Source organism: Haemaphysalis longicornis, unplaced genomic scaffold (assembly GCF_048455015.1).
Source record: "Haemaphysalis longicornis isolate Haplotype H1 unplaced genomic scaffold, Haemaphysalis longicornis Haplotype H1 scaffold_7, whole genome shotgun sequence".
In the NCBI taxonomy this organism is placed as follows: Eukaryota; Metazoa; Arthropoda; class Arachnida; order Ixodida; family Ixodidae; genus Haemaphysalis; species Haemaphysalis longicornis.
The window spans coordinates 131,790,175-131,809,548 of record NW_027526422.1 but is presented as its reverse complement, the minus strand read 5'-3'; the positions used below and the strand labels follow the sequence as shown (position 1 = coordinate 131,809,548).

At 47.7% G+C, this 19,374-nt stretch overlaps 1 long non-coding RNA gene across 1 annotated transcript in view; it reads left to right on the top strand.

The window, feature by feature from the left end:
* Window positions 1-16,645, top strand: part of LOC144145135 (uncharacterized) — a 104,557-nt gene extending 87,912 nt beyond the window's left edge. The window contains exon 3 of the long non-coding RNA XR_013317434.1: window positions 16,526-16,645. This is a non-coding gene — a long non-coding RNA (uncharacterized LOC144145135). The remainder of the gene's footprint in view (window positions 1-16,525) is intronic.
* The last annotated feature ends 2,729 nt before the right edge of the window (window positions 16,646-19,374 follow it).

The following is a 19,374-nucleotide window of genomic DNA, read 5'->3' as shown; positions in this document are numbered from 1 at the left end:
TGGAGCATGGGTTGGGTGCGCTGCTATTTAACCCGACCGGCACCTTCCACGAAAGCGTTGGTAGCAACATCACCAGCGACCGCCACCAGGCGACAGTCTGCCGGTATGTGCGCGAATACGGTCCCTGCAGGTAAGTTTTTCGCCTTTGTTTAGGTGGTTCGCCGGACATGGGTTCCGCAGGTTCTACCATGCGTCAATCAGTCTGCAGCCGCAGCGTGTGCTTCAGTTATCGTCTGCTCGCAAGACTTTCGAACGAGGCGTTCATTGACCGTGCGTTCCATCTATCGTCAGCGCGACAGAAAATTTCGCTTGAGGCGTTGCGTGTGGCAAAAACGTTACTGGCAGTACAGTATACAATCAATGGCATGTGTCTATTATCGGAGACGATCTCTACGCACTTCAACAGGTTTTGTCTCGCGTCTTTGTCGTCTCGCGGGACACAGAGCATGCAAAGCATGTGAAGGGACAGGTAACAGCGTGTCGCAGGAAGGAGGGTGAGTGAGAGCGAAAAGAGGGTGAAGGAAGAGAGGGGAGCGAGGGGATTGGACTCTATAAAAAAAACAACCGCTGTAGAGAGAGAGAGAGAGGAGGAGGAGGAGGAGGAATAAACTTTATTTCAATATTAGTCTTTGTAGTAGTGGCAATGGGGGGTCTTCTCAGTCCAGAAGTCCCTGGGCGGTCGCTGCCAGGCGGGCCCTTTCAACCAGCCGAAGCTGATCGCCGGGGTCCGGGCTGGCTAGCATGCCTTCCCACTGCTCATGGTTGGGGGAGGGAGTAGGGGGGAGGGATGGTGTGTGGGAGCACGCCCAAATCATATGGTATAGTGTGCAGGGTTGGGGACAGTACTTGCAGGTGGCGGAGTAGGAGGTGGGATGAATGGCGTGGAGGAGGGTGCCGTGCGGGTAGGTGTTGGTTTGAAGGCGGCGGTACGTGGTGGCTTCTTCCTTAGTCAACTTGTCGTGGGGTGGGGGAAAGATGCGGCGTTCGAGGCGGTAATGTTCGAGGATGTTGAATTTTTGAGGCACAGAATGGTGGACTTCCGACGGTGATGCTGGAGTGTTGGAGGGGAACGCCCGGTAGATATGCGCGCGGGCGGCAGCATGAGCCGCCTCATTCCCCTCCAGAGACTCATGTCCCGGGGTCCAGAGAATGTAGAGGTAAGGAGGGTTAGGGATGGACTGTAGAATGCGGAGGGCTAAGGGAGCTATGTGACCGGCGGCGTAATGGCGACAGGCAGCTTGCGAATCTGTGACGATGGTGATAATGTCTTGAGATGTAGTGGCTGCGAGGGCTATTGCGATTTCTTCTGCAGTTGTGGAGTCGTTGCCAATTACTGTTGCGGAAGCCAATTCAATTCCTCGGTGGTCTACTGTTGAAATTGCGAAGGCTGGTTTATCGGCATATTTGGCGGCGTCAACGTAGCGGGTTTCTCGTGGCTTGACTTGAAGCATCTTGCGAAGCATTCGAATCCGGGCTTGTCGGCGACCCTGGTTATGAAGGGGGTGCATATTCTTGGGTATTGGGGCGACGGAGATGCAATCGCGTATTTCAAGAGGGATGCGTTGGCGGGGGTGATGGGTGGCAGGTAGTGGGTAGCCGAGGCGACGGAGGAGGTGACAGCCAGTGTGTGAAAGCTTGAGCCGTTCGATCTGGTTGACATGATGTGCCTCTCGAAGTTCGTCCCAGGTATTATGAAGTCCCATCTGTAGTAATTTGGCAGTGGAAGTTGTCGGTGGTAGCCCTAGTGCTAATTTATAGGCTTGCCGGATGATTATATCGAGTTTTTGTATTTCACTATTTTTGAGAGCCAAATATGGAGTTCCGTATGTGATGCGGCTAATTAGGAGGGCTTGAATTAGGCGCACGAGGTCATTTTCTTTCAGTCCTTGTCGACGATTAGCAATGCGTTTGATGAGGTGCGTGATTTGCAATAGTGTTCCTTGTAATTTATGAATAGTAGAAATGCCTGCGCCGTCTGATTGGATAGTAAGTCCCAGAACACGAATTGTAGGGGTGGTTAGGATTGGAGCGCCATGTAGGCTCAATTGTGGGTCTGGGAGGGGCTGTCGTTTACGGCCTTGCGTGCGTTTTTGGAGGACGAGAAGGGCAGATTTTTCTGGTGCACAGTTGAGGCCGCGGGCTGTAAGGTAGTTGTCGGTCGTGTTAATGGCTTCTTGGAGGGCGTCTTGCTGTTCCCCAATCGAACCCCCTGTGGTCCAAATAGTCAGATCGTCTGCATAAAGTGCGTGTTGTATGTGTGGAATTTGTTGTAGAAGTGGCGGAAGTTGTAGCAGGCCAAGATTAAAGAGGAGTGGGGAAATGACTGACCCCTGGGGTGTACCACGCGGTCGGGCACGAAAGCAGACTGATCGGATGGGGCCGAGGTTAAGGTTGGCGGTGCGATCGGTAAGAAAATTTTGTATGTAATTGTATGTACGTGTGCCGCAGTTAGTTAGTTGGAGTCCTTCGAGTATAGCCTGATGTGATACATTGTCAAAGGCGCCTTTAATGTCCAGAGCTAGAATAGCGCGTTTGGTTTGTGAGCTCAGCGGTGTAAGGACTTCGTCTTTTAGCTGTAACAGGACGTCTTGCGAGGATAGGTGTGCGCGGAAGCCAAACATGGTATGAGGAAGTAAGCTGTTTTTTTCGAGGTACGCTGTCAGCCGATTATTAACTAGGTGTTCGTATAACTTGCCTACACAAGATGTTAAAGATATGGGACGAAGATTTTCTAGGGTGACTGGCTTCCCGGGCTTCGGTATGAGCGTGATTTCGGCATGTTTCCATTGAGGGGGCAGATAGTTGGTTGTCCAGCAATGATTAAAGTAGTCGAGAAGTGCGGCTGTGCATTCGGGGTTGAGGTTACGGAGTAGTTTGTTGTGTATTCGGTCTTTGCCTGGTGTGGTGTTACGAGTGAGGTTGCTGATGGCGAAGGTGAGTTCAATGAGAGTGAAGGGGGCGTCAAGGTCGGGATTGTCTTTGCCTTGGTAATTGCGAGGTGGAATGTTTGGTGGTTGTGTTGCGTGGTCTGCGTATTGTGTGAGGAGTTGCGCGTGGAGCTGAGTTTCAGTGAGGTGGTGATTGTGGATCAGGCGACGGATGGTGTGACCGGTGTCTGCTTTGCTGGGCTTAGTACCCAGCATGGAGCGGAGGATGTTCCATGTGGACTTAATGCTGAGAGTTCCTTGAAGGCGGTTGCAAAATTGTGTCCAGTTTTGTTTGTGTAAGGTGCGAGCGTAGTCGGCTGCCTGTTGTGTGATGTTGGCGATGCGTGTTTTGAGTTTTTTGTTGTGTTTTTGTTTTTTCCAGCGGCGGATAAGCCCTCGGCGGGCATCCCACAGATGTAGAAGATGCATGTCTACAGAAGGGTGATCTTCTGTTATAGTTAGGGTACGGGTGTGGGCTTCGACAGTTTTGAGGATATCTTGGGTCCAGGTTTCAATGTCTTCAATTGTGGTGGGGAGAGGGGAGTCACGAAAAGATTTCCAGTCTGTGAGTTTAGCATGGCCGATTTTTTGAGAAATGCGGGTGTGATTGATGGTGAATTCAATGATATAATGATCACTGCCTAAGGTTTCGTCGAGGCGTGTCCAAGTGGCTCGTGGTATGTTGTGAGTGTATGTGAGGTCGGGGGTGGAATCCCGTGCCACGCTGTTGCCTATGCGGGTGGGGTATGAGGGGTCGGTCCAGAGCGTGAGGTGCGCTTGTTGGGCGGCGTCGTGCATTTGCGCTCCTTTTTTACTTGTTTTGGGATAACCCCATGCAGTATGAGGGGCGTTAAAGTCGCCGAGAAGGACTAGGCGGTGATGTTTCGTCGTAGCTTTAACTTTCTGAAGGATGGAATTTATAGAAGCTAGGGAGTGCTGCGGGGGACTGTAGATATTAAGAATAAAGAGACTGGTGAGAGTTTTTTTAGGCGGGATGAGTTCAATAAAGGTATATTGCCAATTAATGGGAAGGGTGTGTGCTTGTGCAGTGAGTGATTTATGAACGAGTATGGCGGTGCGAGGTTGATGGGAATGTGTGTACGTGATGTAATTACGAAGTGATACGTGAGGTGTTTCCGTTTCTTGTAAAGCAATCACATCGGGAGAGTGAAGTTGACTTAGATGGGTCAGGGAGGGCTGCTTGTTTTTATACGTACGACAATTCCACTGCCAAATAGTCAGTCCTGAGGGAGATGGGTGGGACGCTGGAGGCCTGGTAGACATGTTAGATGTGGGGCTCAGGCTGGCTGGATGGTGGGGTGACCTGAGAAGTAGTCGCCTTGGCTTTTTTATGGGGAGCGGGCATGGTTTTCTCCAAATGTACGATACGTTCGGCCTGTTCCTGGGTGGCTGGTGTTAGTTCAGCAATGATGTGCTCGAGGTTGGTTAGGCGGGCAGCCAGGGGTTCAAGGAGGCGGGCAACGGAGAGAGAGAGAAAAATTTTTATTTGCCCTTTAGGCTAAGGCCTCCTCATTCCAGGGGGTCACTGGAATTCCTCGTTAGTTGGTCTTCCAGGGGTCTAGCTGGGAAGGCGGGGGGGTGCCTATGGTCTTTTGGACAAAGCTTGCCAACGATAGCTGCTGCTCTAGCGTGGCGAGCTTCGTAGAACAAGAGCGGGGAAGAGCACAGCGAAATAAAGCAAACAAATGTGAAAAGTTGTGGTTGTTGCTTTTCCTTTCTTCGTAACACATGCCCTCTCGGGCGATTTGCCCGCAATTGGGAGCTTTGGGGAGCCAATGGGACATTTTTTTTTCAAAATGCACAGAACTCTGAATTGGAAAAGAAAGAGTAGAACAGTGCGTGACATCTGGACGTGATGGCACGTGAGAAAGACGGGTGCACACCTCCGCGCAGAACCCGGGCTCTAGGGAGGCTTTGGCGTGTGCCAGAGTCTTCTTGCAGACGTAGTTCATTGAGTAATGAAAGAGAAGAAACTGACGCAAACACCGCATAGAAAGAAAGAAGTCGGTCGAAGTAATTCGTTCCAAAATACAAAGAAATGAAAGTGAGGAAAAAGACGTAACTGCAATGTATAACTAAAGACGTTGTTAATAAGTATAGCCAGACTTTCGCCTTCTAAGCCCGTAAGCATACCTAAGTGCCCTCTAAAAAATTTGGTATCAGAAAGCGGGCGGAGGGTTTCGATAATGTAACACCAAGCTGCCATTATGTGGCGCGTTTCCATCCCCCGCTTTCTTTTTTTGCTAGTCGGCCTCAGTCACGTGATTGCATTGTCTGCCATCGATGGCAGAAATGGGCAAAAACTGCTTCTTAGAACGACAAATATCAAACAGAAAGGTCGTATGGCTGCCCGCAATAAGAAATAAATCAATTTCGTAGTGAAATACGGATTAATAAAATGAAGTGAAGTAGTTGAATTGGCTGGCCCGTAGTAGCCACCAGTGCAACAGTGCGCCGAAAGAACCCACACAAAAATGCGCCACGCCCTGGTCCCGCCTTCTCGGAGCACGCTGCCCTGGACAGGTTACGCCCCCTCAGCATTCAGCAAGTAGCATAAATCGCACTTTTATAGCTTTTGGACTCCACCTCGAAATATTATCATGTGACGTGGGCGTCGCTATAGCTCCTGTCTTCCGAGTTACGCTCAATCTCGGGCCTTGTGGAACAGCGCCCCCGGACGGAACGTTCTCCCGCCGGGGTCGACTTGTATTGCAGCGACACCGAAGAGCGGCTACCGTACCAGCAGCGGCAGGGCCATTAAAGCGCATTTTTTTTCTGCCCGGGAGGGGCATAGATTTGATTACACTTTCCTGCTTCCGCTATAATTCATTGGAGTGTTTAATGAGGGGTTCGAGAGCCACCGCTTCGATGCAGTGTGTAGGCATGCGTAGATTGTCGTCTTATGAAGCCGTTTGCGAAACTCTTTATTCCAGTTCCCACCCACGTCGCCCGCACTGCCTTTTCAGCAGCATCTAGATTAAATTGCGAATATTCCCGAGAGGGTTGCTCACGGGGTGCAGGGCGTGTAATTGGGCCAGTCGCGCAAATTGCATACGCGTGCGAGATCCTTACCTTAGCTCGATTTTAATCCATTATGAGTGCTAGCAAGTGCACGTGCTGCTTATAAGCATATTCAGAGAACGTGGGTGGTCAGTAAAAACAAAAGATCGTTTCCAAGCGAGCACAAGGCATTCCTAACATCATCATCATCACCACCACCATCATCACCAGCCTATGTACGCCCACTGCAGGTAAAGACCTTTCCCATTATTCTCCAATTACTCCTGACCTGTGCTAACTGCGACCAATTTATCCCTGCATTTCTCACTCTGTGTGTTTATTCAGTTAGAACGAGAGTAGCGGCTGTTATCTGCCACGACGGCTGCTTTTGGAGTTATAATCATCGCGCAAACAAACTTCCTCCACCAACGCCACTTGATGAGCGAGTGGACCCCGAGAAATACCTCGCGTGTCGCTAGGGTGGGCGTATCGCGTTGAAACAGACAACAATGACCTTGTTCATGATTTCATTGTTGTTTTGTCTTTCCGAGAAATAAGCTAAACGAAATGCACCGTTGTCACCCGACAACGAGAAGAAGTGCCAGGCTGCGAAAATAAAAGGCAAACTGGTCTAACAATTTTTAACGTGACGAACGCATTGAGAGCCACACGGATTGTTATTCGAAAGCAATTAATATAGTTCGCTTTAATCTCGTGGTCCATATTTTTTTAAACTGTAGATTTGCTGTGCTATATTCACTTGTTGTGAAGTTTATTAGGATTGATATATTAATTTATTTAGAAAGTAACAAATGGCGTCAGATGGTCTACGACGGGTTCCTTCATTGCTAATTACTTTTGGGGGCTGGTATATTTACCATTTATAGTTCTGATATATAATGTATTGACGTAAAACATCGTATGTGTATAGCTACAGCTGAATACCTTACTTCAAGGCTAGACTGAAAGGCTGGCAAATGGGCAGGTACCTTTTTATAGACAGTTCACAACCAATCATACATGCTGCTTTTCTAGTTGTACATAATAAACCAACTGTGAACCTGTACGCCTAATATTCACGATAGGAGCCGAGAGAAAAACGAATGGACATAAAAATCCAACAGTCTGTAATGTCAACATATAATTTGGCTCTTCCCAAGTGCCACAAAAAATCTACAAAATAAATTATTGAAGCGAAATGGGAGAAACGCGGTATTTATTATCCTAGCACACTTCAATTTGGCTATTACCAGCTAACGTTCGCTCACTGGTCCCCAAACAACCCTCGGGGTTCCATAAAACTTCTGTGAGGCTCCAGCCCCCCTCCCCTGTTTTTTTTTTTATCTGCCAAGGTTTACAGCAAATTGCTGAATAACCCCTTCGCCGCATAACGTATACTTAGGGCTGGCTTCCTTGCATGCCAGCAAATATTAAGTTGGCTCCGTTGCAGTGCTCTAAAGATCTGCAGTATAGCCAGACAGGCAAACAGCCTACGTAAAACTCGTTTACGAACAACTTGAAGTGCAATTTGGGGCAGGTTGCTTTAATGTTATCACTTGCCAGTATCTTCACTTAAGGTATAAAGTGTACCGGGGTACCCAAACGTCCCTTTTTGCCTCTACAAAACGTAGACATACAGTGGAACCAATAGTAGTACGAAAAAAGCGTTCTGGTGTCAATAAAGGAGATGGGTCACTTTACAGGGCACATCATCAAGGTAAATGGAGAATAAGGATGCTGAAAAGCCGCAGAGTACCATTCCTTAATGGTTTAAATTGACACGCGCATTGTTGGCTGCCTAAATTAAATCAAATGGCTTGAGCACAGACACTGTCATTTAAGAATAACAAATGGAGCGGTGTTCTTACTCGTGACTACATCAGTACAAATTAGATGCATCAGATCAGTATCTCTGAGCCAAACGTGCTAAATTTATAGCGAAGGCAGTATTGCTGATGACAACGTTTTAGTCCTATCGAAGCGCCTGTAATCTGATATGACGGCTGTGTATCGCTATTTAAACGCAAACCTACGCACAAAGACAAAACAGTGAAAAAAATCGCGCCAATCCACCCCGTGAATGTGGTTGGAAAGCAAAGCTGTAAACGGAACCCATAACGATTACCCATACGACGTCACTTAAATTCACTCACATCGCTCCACAAATAGCAAAACCACAGAGAAGTGAAATGCACTTAACCCCACCATTTATGACTTCAAAGAGATATTCTTGTTAAGGTTAAATCAATGCATGAAGCATGAACGGTGTTTGGTTGAGTTGTATTGGTGTAGCACAAGAGTGGAAACTGTTTTTATAAAATAAAAGTAAGCTCCAACCCGGTGTTAGACGATCTGTCTTCTCCGTCTCTGCGCAGCGGACGGAGGCGATGAGATTTGCGGCAGAAATGGAGGAGGAGGAAGAAATACTTCTGTTCAGATTTCTGAACGGCCCGGAGTTCAGCCCTGGGGAGTGATTCCTTCTTCTGTGAGGCCCATATGCAGTCTGCGCGGCCTGTGTTCTGTCCCCCCGCTGAAGCTGGGTAGGTAGAGAGGGCCTGGACAGCAGCATCTCCCATTGCTCTTGTTGGGTAGTTGACGGAAAGAGAGGAGGGTGCTCAGGGCTAAAGTCGCACACCCCGATTACGGGAGGGAGTGTTCCTACTTCTGAGCAAAATTTACATTCAGCGTCGTAGTGATTCGGATACATTAAGTGAAGACGCGTAGGCTGTGGGAAAGAGCCCGGATTGTATGAGCCGTAGGGTAGTTTGTTGTTCGCTGGAAAGGTCAGGGGATGGCGAAGGTACGGTCTGTCTCAGAAGGCGATAATGCTGGGTTATCTCCCTGAACGTGACAAGCGGGTGACGGTCCTCGTGCAGCTCCATAGCACGGGAGGTAAAAGCGCAGGCTTGCTGGGTGGGCGTATTGGATCCATTGAAGCGTGAGGGGGTGTCCAGAGGAGCTGAATGGAACCGTTTGGGAAGTGGCTTTTTAGCACGCGCAGTGTAGGTCAGGACACCCAACCCTACTGGTAATTCCAGTAGGCTTGCTGGAAATCGATGACTACCCTCCGAACCCCTGGTTGAGCGAGAGCCAAGGTGATGGCTGCCTCTTCTGCTGCCGTCATTTATTGGGTACTAAGCGAGGTACACGCATGGAGGTTGGTTCTGGAGGTAGCCACGATGATGGCGTATTGCTGCCCTCGATGTTTGGAGGCGTCTGTGCAGATAATTGCATGATCCCCACCGAGAATGGTGTTTAGCGCTTGAGCCCGTGCTTTTCGGTGACCCTCGTCAAGTGAGGGGTTCATATTTCTAAGCAAAGATAGCATCTTTAGTTTTAGTCGCCAAGAGTCTGGGAATAAGTCAAACGTAGTGACATTCTGGGCTGCCCATCCAATCTGGTGAAGCATGCTGTTACCCATCGCAGTTCTGAGTCGGACCTTCTGGTTAGAAAGATGGCCTTCTATCAGCTCTTCCACCGTGTTGTGGAAGAGCAGCCTCTGGGTGGACGCACTCATGAGAAGACCAATGGCCTGCTCGACCGCCTTTCTAATCATTATATAAAGCATCTCTATGTCTTCCTTGTCGAGAAGAAGACAGGGTGTTGACGTAAGTAACTCTCGAGAGGACAAAAGCTTCAATAATTCGAAAGGAACCGGATTCCTTTAGGCCTCGCTTCTTGCTGGCAACTCGCCCGATCATGTGTATGATTTGATTAATGCTGTTTTTGATGCGCTGCAAGGAGACGAGCCTCGAGATGTAGGCCCAGCATCTTGATGCTGGGGCTTGAAGTGATGGCCTGGCCATCAAGGAGTATTTGAATGTATTCCTTGGTTTGGCGTGAGCGCGGCCGACAAGGAGCTGTGATTGTTTACGTGAACACTGGAGGCCACAGGCGTTAGCACATTGGCGTACTAGAAGTGAGATGCCATGCATTAGTGTGAGCTTCCTTTAATTTTTGTAACTCTTAGCACATGAGCAAGGTTCGCACAGGGCCGCTAGACGGGCGTGAGTGGTCGCGTGACGCTTTCACGTGGCATTCAGCGAGAACGCAGGGGGTAAACCCGTAGATGTGCTTGGTGAGTACACCACCTGTCTCTCCAGTCTTCGCGTGGGCTCGTAGCTGAATCGGTAAGACAACGGGCTCTCACTTTATTGGTCTATTAGTTCCAGGTACGGTTCCCGGTGGTGCCAGTAAATTCTTTTGTTTTTTCGCTGGAGTTTTCTGGTGACACCAACGGTCGCGAAAGAACCCTTGGGGGGTAGAGGTAAAAAGCTTTGCTTTAAAAAGTGCCACGGAACGGCGCTGTCGTCTTGCTTGGTCGGTGCTCCAGCGATAACCTTCAAACTAATCCTGACTGTACGGGGTCCTCGGCTGCACAGATGGTGAGGTGGAGAGGGAAACCAGGTCAAGCAGAGTGAAAGCGCAGGTAATTAATGTCCCTTGATGGTGCTATTGATGCTGCAACTGCTTTTTGTACAAAAGTTTTGTTCCCTAGACTTCAGTGTTACGTTTGTACATTTTGGGGGGATTTTAAATGCAGAGCATTTCAGTAACTCACGATGTCACCCGCGTTGACGTCCGTAGTCGTAGTCCGCACCCCTCCCCCTACACTATATAAAAAAAATACTATCCGGCACCTGGTTTCGATCCCTCGACCCTGCGGGCGGAACGCAATGTACATGGTGCTCTATCCACTGCGCCACAAAGCCGACACAGAATGGGACGCTACGACGCGCCTTATATCGTCGACTCATTCAAATTATTGCTGACGAGCGCTCTCTCGTCAGCAGTTGCCACAAGTGCAACAACATTAACGTAACGCAAACTACTTAACGTCGTGCGCCCCCGGAAATGCTCTGCATTTGATCGTGCTCCTCGCGAGTTTAATTAAAGATTTCCGTCGCCTGTATTTTTTTTTGCTCTCGTGTATTTATTCCGAGATTGTTTTTTCTGTTCTGTTCAATGGTACGTTTGAAAACCTTGTTATCTGACCCTCCCCCTTCCCTCATATAATGCCTCCGGGCCTGTAACGGTATATTAAATGAAACGAAATGAAATGTGCTTTATCGGGCCTAATAACGTAGACGAACTCCAAATTTGGCACATAATTGGAACAATAAAACAAAAGCAATCGCTTTCCGAGGGCGATTTCGATCTGGGGACCTCTTAACTTTATCTTTAATCGAGCACGCCATGCGTACAGCTGCAGTTTATGGGTGCGCGTCGTTTGGTGCTCCGGACGCTGCGGTTGCTAGGGCACACTGCATTCTGTGGCATGAGCGCGTAATTTGCTTGGATGAAATTGTCTGAAGTAGACGATGGTACGACGTCACGGGAATCCGGAAGTAACCAACTGTTGAAAGTACATGAACTACCGTAATTATGTCGTGTTTCACACGTTACAGGCATGCACCACAACGAACCCTGGCAGTGATTAACCCGTAATGTTCGAGAGAAAAAGACAAGAGCAACGTGATCAGACCCAAGATCCTGGCATGAGGCTCAAGTTTAAGTGCAGGGCACTTTAGGGGCTCGCCCTGACGACGTAGCTCACTCGCTGGACCCAAGAAGAGCCACACGGCGCTCCGCCGTAGCCGCTGTCGTCGTGGCGTAACCAAGAGGCTTCAAAAGTTAAGCGGTTTATATAGTCATAAGCGTTCGAAACTCGTGAACCGCTGGCGCTTCTCATACATCTCTCCGTTGTTTAGCGCAGACAAAACTGTAGGCACATTTGAGGCAAAATATACGTAATTAACCGGCAGTGCCCGCATTCATTTAGTAGGAACGCTCGTTGGGTTTGTTTTTACGATAGTAAGTGAAAAAAAGTGGCAGTGCAACGCCGGCAAGTGCGGGAGGAAAAGAAGTACAAAAAGAACTCTCGCTGGCGCAGTTTCAGGCATGGGGCACGCAAGCACTGCGATGGCGGGGAAATTTGAATTGGATTGGGTGGTTGCAGTGAGCTGATAACGGCGCTACAGCCTATTATAGCGAATCACTGCTCTGAAATTCTGACAGCTTTCACATTGAGTGGAACGGCTTTAATTTTTCGTTACTGCAGCGCCGGTTTTGTGGTAGTTGTAGTGGTATCTTTGGGGTCGTTGTGATGTGCTTTATGACAAGCAAGCCGGGGTATCTGTCAACGACTACATCCACACACGTATGATTGTTTTCGTCTAAAGGCAGATCTCGGTCGTTTGACTGAGCGCATGGGCTTTCGCTGCAAACTTCTGCAGCAGCTAGAACGCAAGCTAGAATAGTTAATCGAGTTGGAGCATTGCGCCTAAAGCGGCGTCGAAACCCGGCACAAGAAGAGGAGAGTCCAAAAAACGGCACCCTGGATATGCCCATTTCTCTTCTTGTGTCGTGGTTTTTGTGATGTTATTGGGAATTTTACAGCGGGTACCTTAACTTAGGGCGGTAAATGTAAAGAGTTAAAACCTCCAGGCGGCTAGTACCAGGATCACAACTGCAAGGAACAACTGGTGGCACCGTAGCCTGTAAAGTAATTTATACTTCGAAAGGGGCTTTTCTCAAAAGAATTGCCCTCACTATGTCACGGGAAAGATTAAGTCATCGCCCATTGGAATTGAACATATCTTTTTGAATACGAAACCCATAAAGTAGCAATGACGTGTGTATGTTTCGTTAGAATTTGTGCTAGATTATTGTGAAGCCAAAGCCGCACGTTTATGGGTACCACCAGGTAGTCAATAATGGCAGCCGCAGAAACGCCTCGTTTCAACTGTCATCCGTAATATCACACGATTTTGTGAGGGCATGGCCTGGACTTCCACATGTTAAGAAATAAATATCTGTAGCCTACGGTGGTGCCACGCGTAAACAACCCAACGTAAAACGACGAGGAATTGATATTGAGTGCAGAAAGAAAAAAATACCACACGGAAAAACTTCTAGATTCATATCTGGCTGACATGAAGCTTTTCGGTAGCAGTAGTTTTTCCCAAACCAATTGGCAGTGACAGAAATGACGAAACGTGGCACCCAACCAATGCTGATACTTCTCACTTTAGCAGGGAAAGTTTCTGTTGCTTAATGCAAACTCACGATGGCGGCAGGAACTGGTGTGCAGTGTGTAATCACCACTTAAACTAAAGAATTGACGGACGTTTGGTGCAGGAACATCCACGCTGTCCACAAAATTGATCCAATTCTTAGCTTGGCTCAGTCTTTATGTACATTTAACCTGGAAATCTTCCCTCGTAAACCAGAACTCAGCATCAATGGCAGGCGAGACACGGTACATCCCAGACCACCACTCTCTGCATCAAGTATACTGACATCACGTCTAAAAATGAAAATTTAGGCCTGCTTGGTCTGCAACTTGGAAGCTGTAACAGCCCCCGCAGTTAAATAAGGCATCTCCGTACAACTTGGCATGCCACGATGCATCTCATCACTCGAATATACAACAAATATTTCGGTGCCCAACAAGCCTCATGCCAAGTGCTAGCAAGAGCAATGACCCACGGGCGCATTCTATGGCTTTCATATTTGCAAACGTACTCCTCGATATCTCTATGATTTAGAAATTATAAACCACTCCCTGATCCGTGCAATTACAGGTCCCTCTCCGTCTGTCACTGGATTCCACCACTTCTCGACCGGCTGGATAACCGGTGTAGGAATTCTTTAACACAAATTATTACAGGCAAGGCAGTTACAAACTACTAAACTGCTGGCATGGCTTATGCGTTTAAACCGACAGTATACGTAGTCTTTTAATTAAGAATACACGTTAGTTGTACTTTCGGCAGAGAAAGAAAGGCAACATCTGGTTAAAAACGGAGTCGAAGAGCGGTGAGAGAAAAGTAAACACAAATAGTTGCGGTGCTACTAATCGCCGTCATATGCATCTAAAATGTCGTCATATTCTTCGTGGCCTGTAGTGAATGCAAAGTCATCCTCACCATTATAGGCTTTTACCAGATCTTCATCGACGCGACGCAGCGGGGGCGGGATCTGCAAGTCGTCTCGACAAGGAGTGGCACGCACATAGCCACGTCTCTAATTATCCATAATGCCTTGTAGAGAATGCGGCGGCCGAGTTGACCTCTCCCGAGCAGGGTGTCTTTTCGAGGTTGCCATGCGCGAGGGCTTTTCTACGGTACCGAGCGCATGCGGACGACGACACGAGGACGAACGAACGAGGGGCGTACGTTATGACGTGTCTTTCTTGTTCCGAGCAAGTGTTTCCATAATTACGGCGAACGCTGGAGTTTTTCTGTTTGGCCAATCTTGGCCAATCTCCCTAAGTGGGTGTGTGCTCGGGGAGTTTATTGAAATGCGGGAATTACGGCTAGTAACAACAACTTTGCTGTTAAGAACAGTTTCCAGCTTCGGCTGCTCCAAGTACAACAGAAACAAACGGGCACAAAAAAACTAGAGCTTTGAAGATCATCCGTCGCTCAATTTTCTTCCTGCTCGTTCCAATATGCGTTTATTCTCTCTCTGTCTCTGTTCACACGAAAGTGTTTTATTCCGGGATTCACGAAGAATTCACTTACGTCCTATCCGTCATGGAAGTGACGCCAGCACAACAAAGCAAGTGGCCTGTAAAGGGTGCACCCCTGCACACAGGGTCTTCTTACGGGAAAGCAACCTTTAGTACTGAAGAGTACCTTATACTTACGGTTGTTCGTATTCGGCTTTTGTATTTTAACACGAAAGTGTTTTATGCCGGGATACACCAATATTTCACTGACGCCATGTTCGTCACGGAACCGATGCCAGCACACCTTTTCTGAAGCGACCCGCCAGCAGGACGTCGCTCGCCACGTCCACCCATAAGACAGCCGCCGACCAGCAAATTATGCTCAGCTGCAGAAGTCGCTTAACATTTAACTTTTGTGTTTTACCCATTCTTATGACAGAGGAATCAACCAAAGTTTTTTCTTCGCGTGGCCACATTCCGTAGTGCGAAGAATTGGGACAATCGCAGGAACTGCCCCGTTTGAGGTCAGTAGAAATAATGTGCTCAGCCCCAGTAAGTTATTTGGCATTGTTTCTGGGAAGAGCACAAACGCAACCAATGTTTATCGGAAATAAAACACCGGCTAGCTGAAGTTAATATCTAATCAGTCGGGGTAACCGCTGATGCTAATGATGATACGACACCCCACTCCGTCAACGTGGAACCGACATGCTCTTCTCCACCACGAATCCGACGAGGATCTGCAGAGAATGAGGTAATCAAAAAGAAACCATTAGGACGATGGCTCGAGGAGTGTCGGCTGTGGGCCAGTGGCCCAGTAAAATATCTAACGCTGCTTTCTGACAGAAAGATGGTTGAAACGCAATGCTTTCTCCGGTACACATTCAAGGTACACAATGCAATCAGCCGAATCCCAAATCTAAGACAACGATAAGCTAACCGAATCTGATATTATGATTCTGTATCTAGTAGTTTATGATTGGGACATGTGAATGTGCTTATTCGGTTAGCTGAGCGTTCTCATTGATTTGGGCGTCCCATTGGCTAAACGTGTGGCGTGATCAACGTGCTATCTGTGCGCCTGTGAGAGAATAATTTCATCATCATCATCATCGTCACTCAAACGTATGACGCTAAACTGCATTCGCTTACCACTATCAAACCCGTTATACATGTAAAGACATTCTGTTGTTTATGCGGTGTGTTATTGATGTGCGCTTTGTGGAAAGCCATTGAAGAAAGTTGGCTTTTCTGGAGTACGTTTTCTCCACCACCGCCACAAGTGGGACAGAGAAAGCTTCGCTTTAAAAAACTTCAATATCCCAACATAAATTGCCGTCACTGCGTCAAGTGTCGCCAGCAGTTATGTGTCTCATACAATGACGAAGATAACTTTACCGGGAAGGCGAACATTATTTCGAGCGAGAACACCAATAAAAATGAAAATATCTGGGTACGATGTCCGCCCGCTAACTTACGTTATTCGTGTGAGATGTCACTGGAAAAAAGCCGTAAGCATTTTATTTAACCCCAACGACTTCTGCTTACGTAACTACTGAGTAAGAGTTAATACGTGCATAAAATTTACTTATTTCGGCACCTTGGTAACTGTAGACTAATTGGGGACTCCATATGAGCTGTAAGTGTTCGAAAATCTTGTGAACGGGAAAGTTTTTCAATTACACCTGTTTGGTTTTTTTTCTTAGGAAATAATTAAAAGTATTCATAACATCGTCCGCTGTGTAAGGCTTCCGCCCGTGCCCCACAGCACGAATTCGCCTTAACAGCCACAAGAAACAGCTGGCGTACGTTGATGCCCCACATTTAGCCAGGCGATTACTAAACCACCTGGGCTGCTTTAACCAACACTACAATAATACTCCGCTTGTGAGTTTTTGTACATTGCTCTCCTCATTAATGAATATTCCGTGGCTGAATATTCCGTGGCTGAAAGGCGACGTCGTGTCCAGCGGCCTCGGCTGAGCTGAGGCGCAACAGTGCCAAGTCTGAATGGTTGCAGTGACACGTTTTTATAATAACGTTATTTTTTTTCGTACCTTTTTTAGAGTCCCTAGGTATCCGTTTTCACTCCCTAAAATATATCCTAACTCTCTTTTATTAGACGACCCACGCAAGGGAATGATCTAGCCAAGATACAACTCGTGGACAAGCACTCGCAAGACAGAACTCATCGACAATACAAACCCAATTTCATCACATGGAGCAAGAAGTACACTCGAACAAAGAATCGCAGCTTTCTCCGGTAGTCCTCCAGCACAACGTGCCTTTTCAATAAAGGTTGTTTCTCATAAAATCTCCATCCTTTTTGGAACGAAGGCGTTCCCACGAGGGAATGCATAACGGGAGCAAAGCTTGCGCAAAGATACGAGCTACGGGAATGGCGCCGTTGATCACATGCACTCTCAGTGTACGCCGCAGGTGGAACCAAGGCTCTTCCGAACCACCTTAAGAGCGGAAGAGAGAAATAATATACGGTTGTATTGTTTAGCTGTGATAAGACGTTTGTCTCCTTCCGGCTTAGCGAGTTGGGAATAGGCGGCATGCTTTCTCAGACCTTTCTCCGTGTAGGTTTTTCATACTCCCGCGTTACGTGATATGAACTAAGTTGCTATATCCTAGCGTGGGAACATGGATTGGCCTATTTTCAAAGCGTCACTAAATGTGTTGTCGCGGTCGTGTACGCTACAACAAAGGGGCCGCTGGAGCCGACTCCCCCGGGGACAGGGGATACTGAAAGAAGGGAGTCAAACGAGTAATGTTGTGATATCCCTTAAAGAACTTATTTATTAAAGATAGGTCAAATGAATAATTGTTATTAAAAAGTTGGTGAGAGGTTTCCAATTGTCACAAAGACGGACGAGTACACGACGCGGCAACGAACCGTTGCCAAAGCGATTTCGTTCAACTCATGAAGTCTCGCTTATATTGTTGTCAGCGGTAGCTGTGTTCACTCCGCGGCGTAACACGAAACACGGGCGACTATCATTTGCTAGCTATCTATACCAATGCACGCTCCAACACTGGTGTAGCGGATGTGGGTGTAGCAGAGAAAGTTGATTCGATGTTTTTTCAATTTGTCGAAACGAACGTGATTGGCAGAACCCACAGAAACTGGCGATTCCTTAGGCAGAGTGAAATCAGGAGACAACGTTATAATTGCATCCTCCGCTAGGTTTAATTTCAGTTGTGAAATAGGGTCTACAAAAAGCTTTTCTTGACTTTTTACTGGTTTGGGGAAGCTTCTGAACCAATACTTGATGTAGCATACTTGGCATAACCTGCGCTTTCATGATAAGGGAAATAAGATATAAACCCGCAGTTCTCTTTATTTCAGACAGGAAAGTTTGCGCGCCAGGCTGCGAGATTCTAACGTTGTTCTAGTGCTCAGTTTTTCGCCTGTATTAACCAGAAATTGGCAACGAATCTCAGAGCCACGCAGGCAGTATTTCGAACCACAATTTTTACGTTCTTATTCCCCCACCTGCTTGCGTCATTAATCATCATTCCTCGATGCGAACGCTTTCCGAAAGGATTGGAAAATTTTATGCGTTGATTTTCTCAATCCCCTCCTTTTTGTTTTGGTGTTGTTCGTGTTAGTGTTCACTTGTGTTAGTGTGTAATTTTATGCCATTTAGTTTCAATGCATCACCGTGTTTTTGAGTGCCGCATTAGGTTGCAGCTATGGTATTATTGCCTCGGTACTTTTTTGTTTGTTTATTTTTTAATACCTATTTTATTTTGTAAGCACTGTGTTTTATATGCTGTTTTTAGTGCAGAATGTATGCACAAAGTTTGGTTCGGTTGTCATGTGTATGATTTAATTTGTCTCCAAACACACACTCCCTTCTCCAATGCTGTATGCCCTGAGGTTACAATAAATAAATAAATAAATAAATAAATAAATAAATAAATAAACAAGAAGTACGTGACATACTGCTGAAAGTTTTTATCTAGGGGCTCAATTACAACACGCATCGACATCTCCGCCCCCCTCCACCGGCCCCGCCCCTTCACCCGTGTGAAGCTGCCTTGTGGCAGCCAGGTATCGTTTGGCAAATCACTATGCGGACTTTGAAATTCCGCTCAAGTTGTAGTCCCTCAGATGTTTAATGACGGGCGAAATCGGTTCACTGTGCGAGAGAGCCGCGCTAGAAGGAAAGACAATTCCCATTGGCCGCGACGCGCCAGGAGACACTGCTGGGCGCTCCCTCACGGGTGATTCACTAGACGGCGCTAGCTGCTCTAAGGGGGTTCTATCTCTCGCGTCTGCATCCTCGGGCGATGCAGCCAAGCGTGGCCGGAGGTGCAGTTCAGTGCGGACCAAGTTCAATACCACTGCAACGCAGCGAAAAGTGCGAAGTGGCCTGTCTCAGCGAAACAATGCCCACCAAGCCCACAACAACGCGAATGGCAGAGAGAGCCCGGGGAGCACAGCGGTGAAGCAGTGAAGTGGGCAGAGCGACCCGGAGATACGAGAGCGAGAAGCAGCACCGAACTGAGCCACATATCTCAGTGAAAAGTAGTGCTCTTCACTTACACAACACAAATATGGAGTGAAACCCCCATTATATTCTCAGTTATTTTCCGCATCGTTGTAGCGTTTCACCGCTGATGCAGAGTTCAGAGTACGGCCTCAATAACATTAAATAAAATTTACGTTCTGGGAATAGCGGAATAACGTCGTTGTAGGCGGGCTATGCGTCGAAAGCTCAAGCTCCGCATGCGTTCAAAACATATCCCTCGAAGCGGCTCCAGTGCCCTACATTCGAACGCACTCGGCCGTCCGACTACTCAACTCAATGGGCACTCCAGTCGAGCGATCGAGTCTAGTGTCAGGTAGGGCGACATTGTCTCCGCAAAGACTCTTATTTCCGCCGAGAAAGGTCAGAGCCGCGGTTAGGGCCTTATCGTAGGCCTCCTTCACCTCTGCGTTGGGCTCTTGGCCTTTGG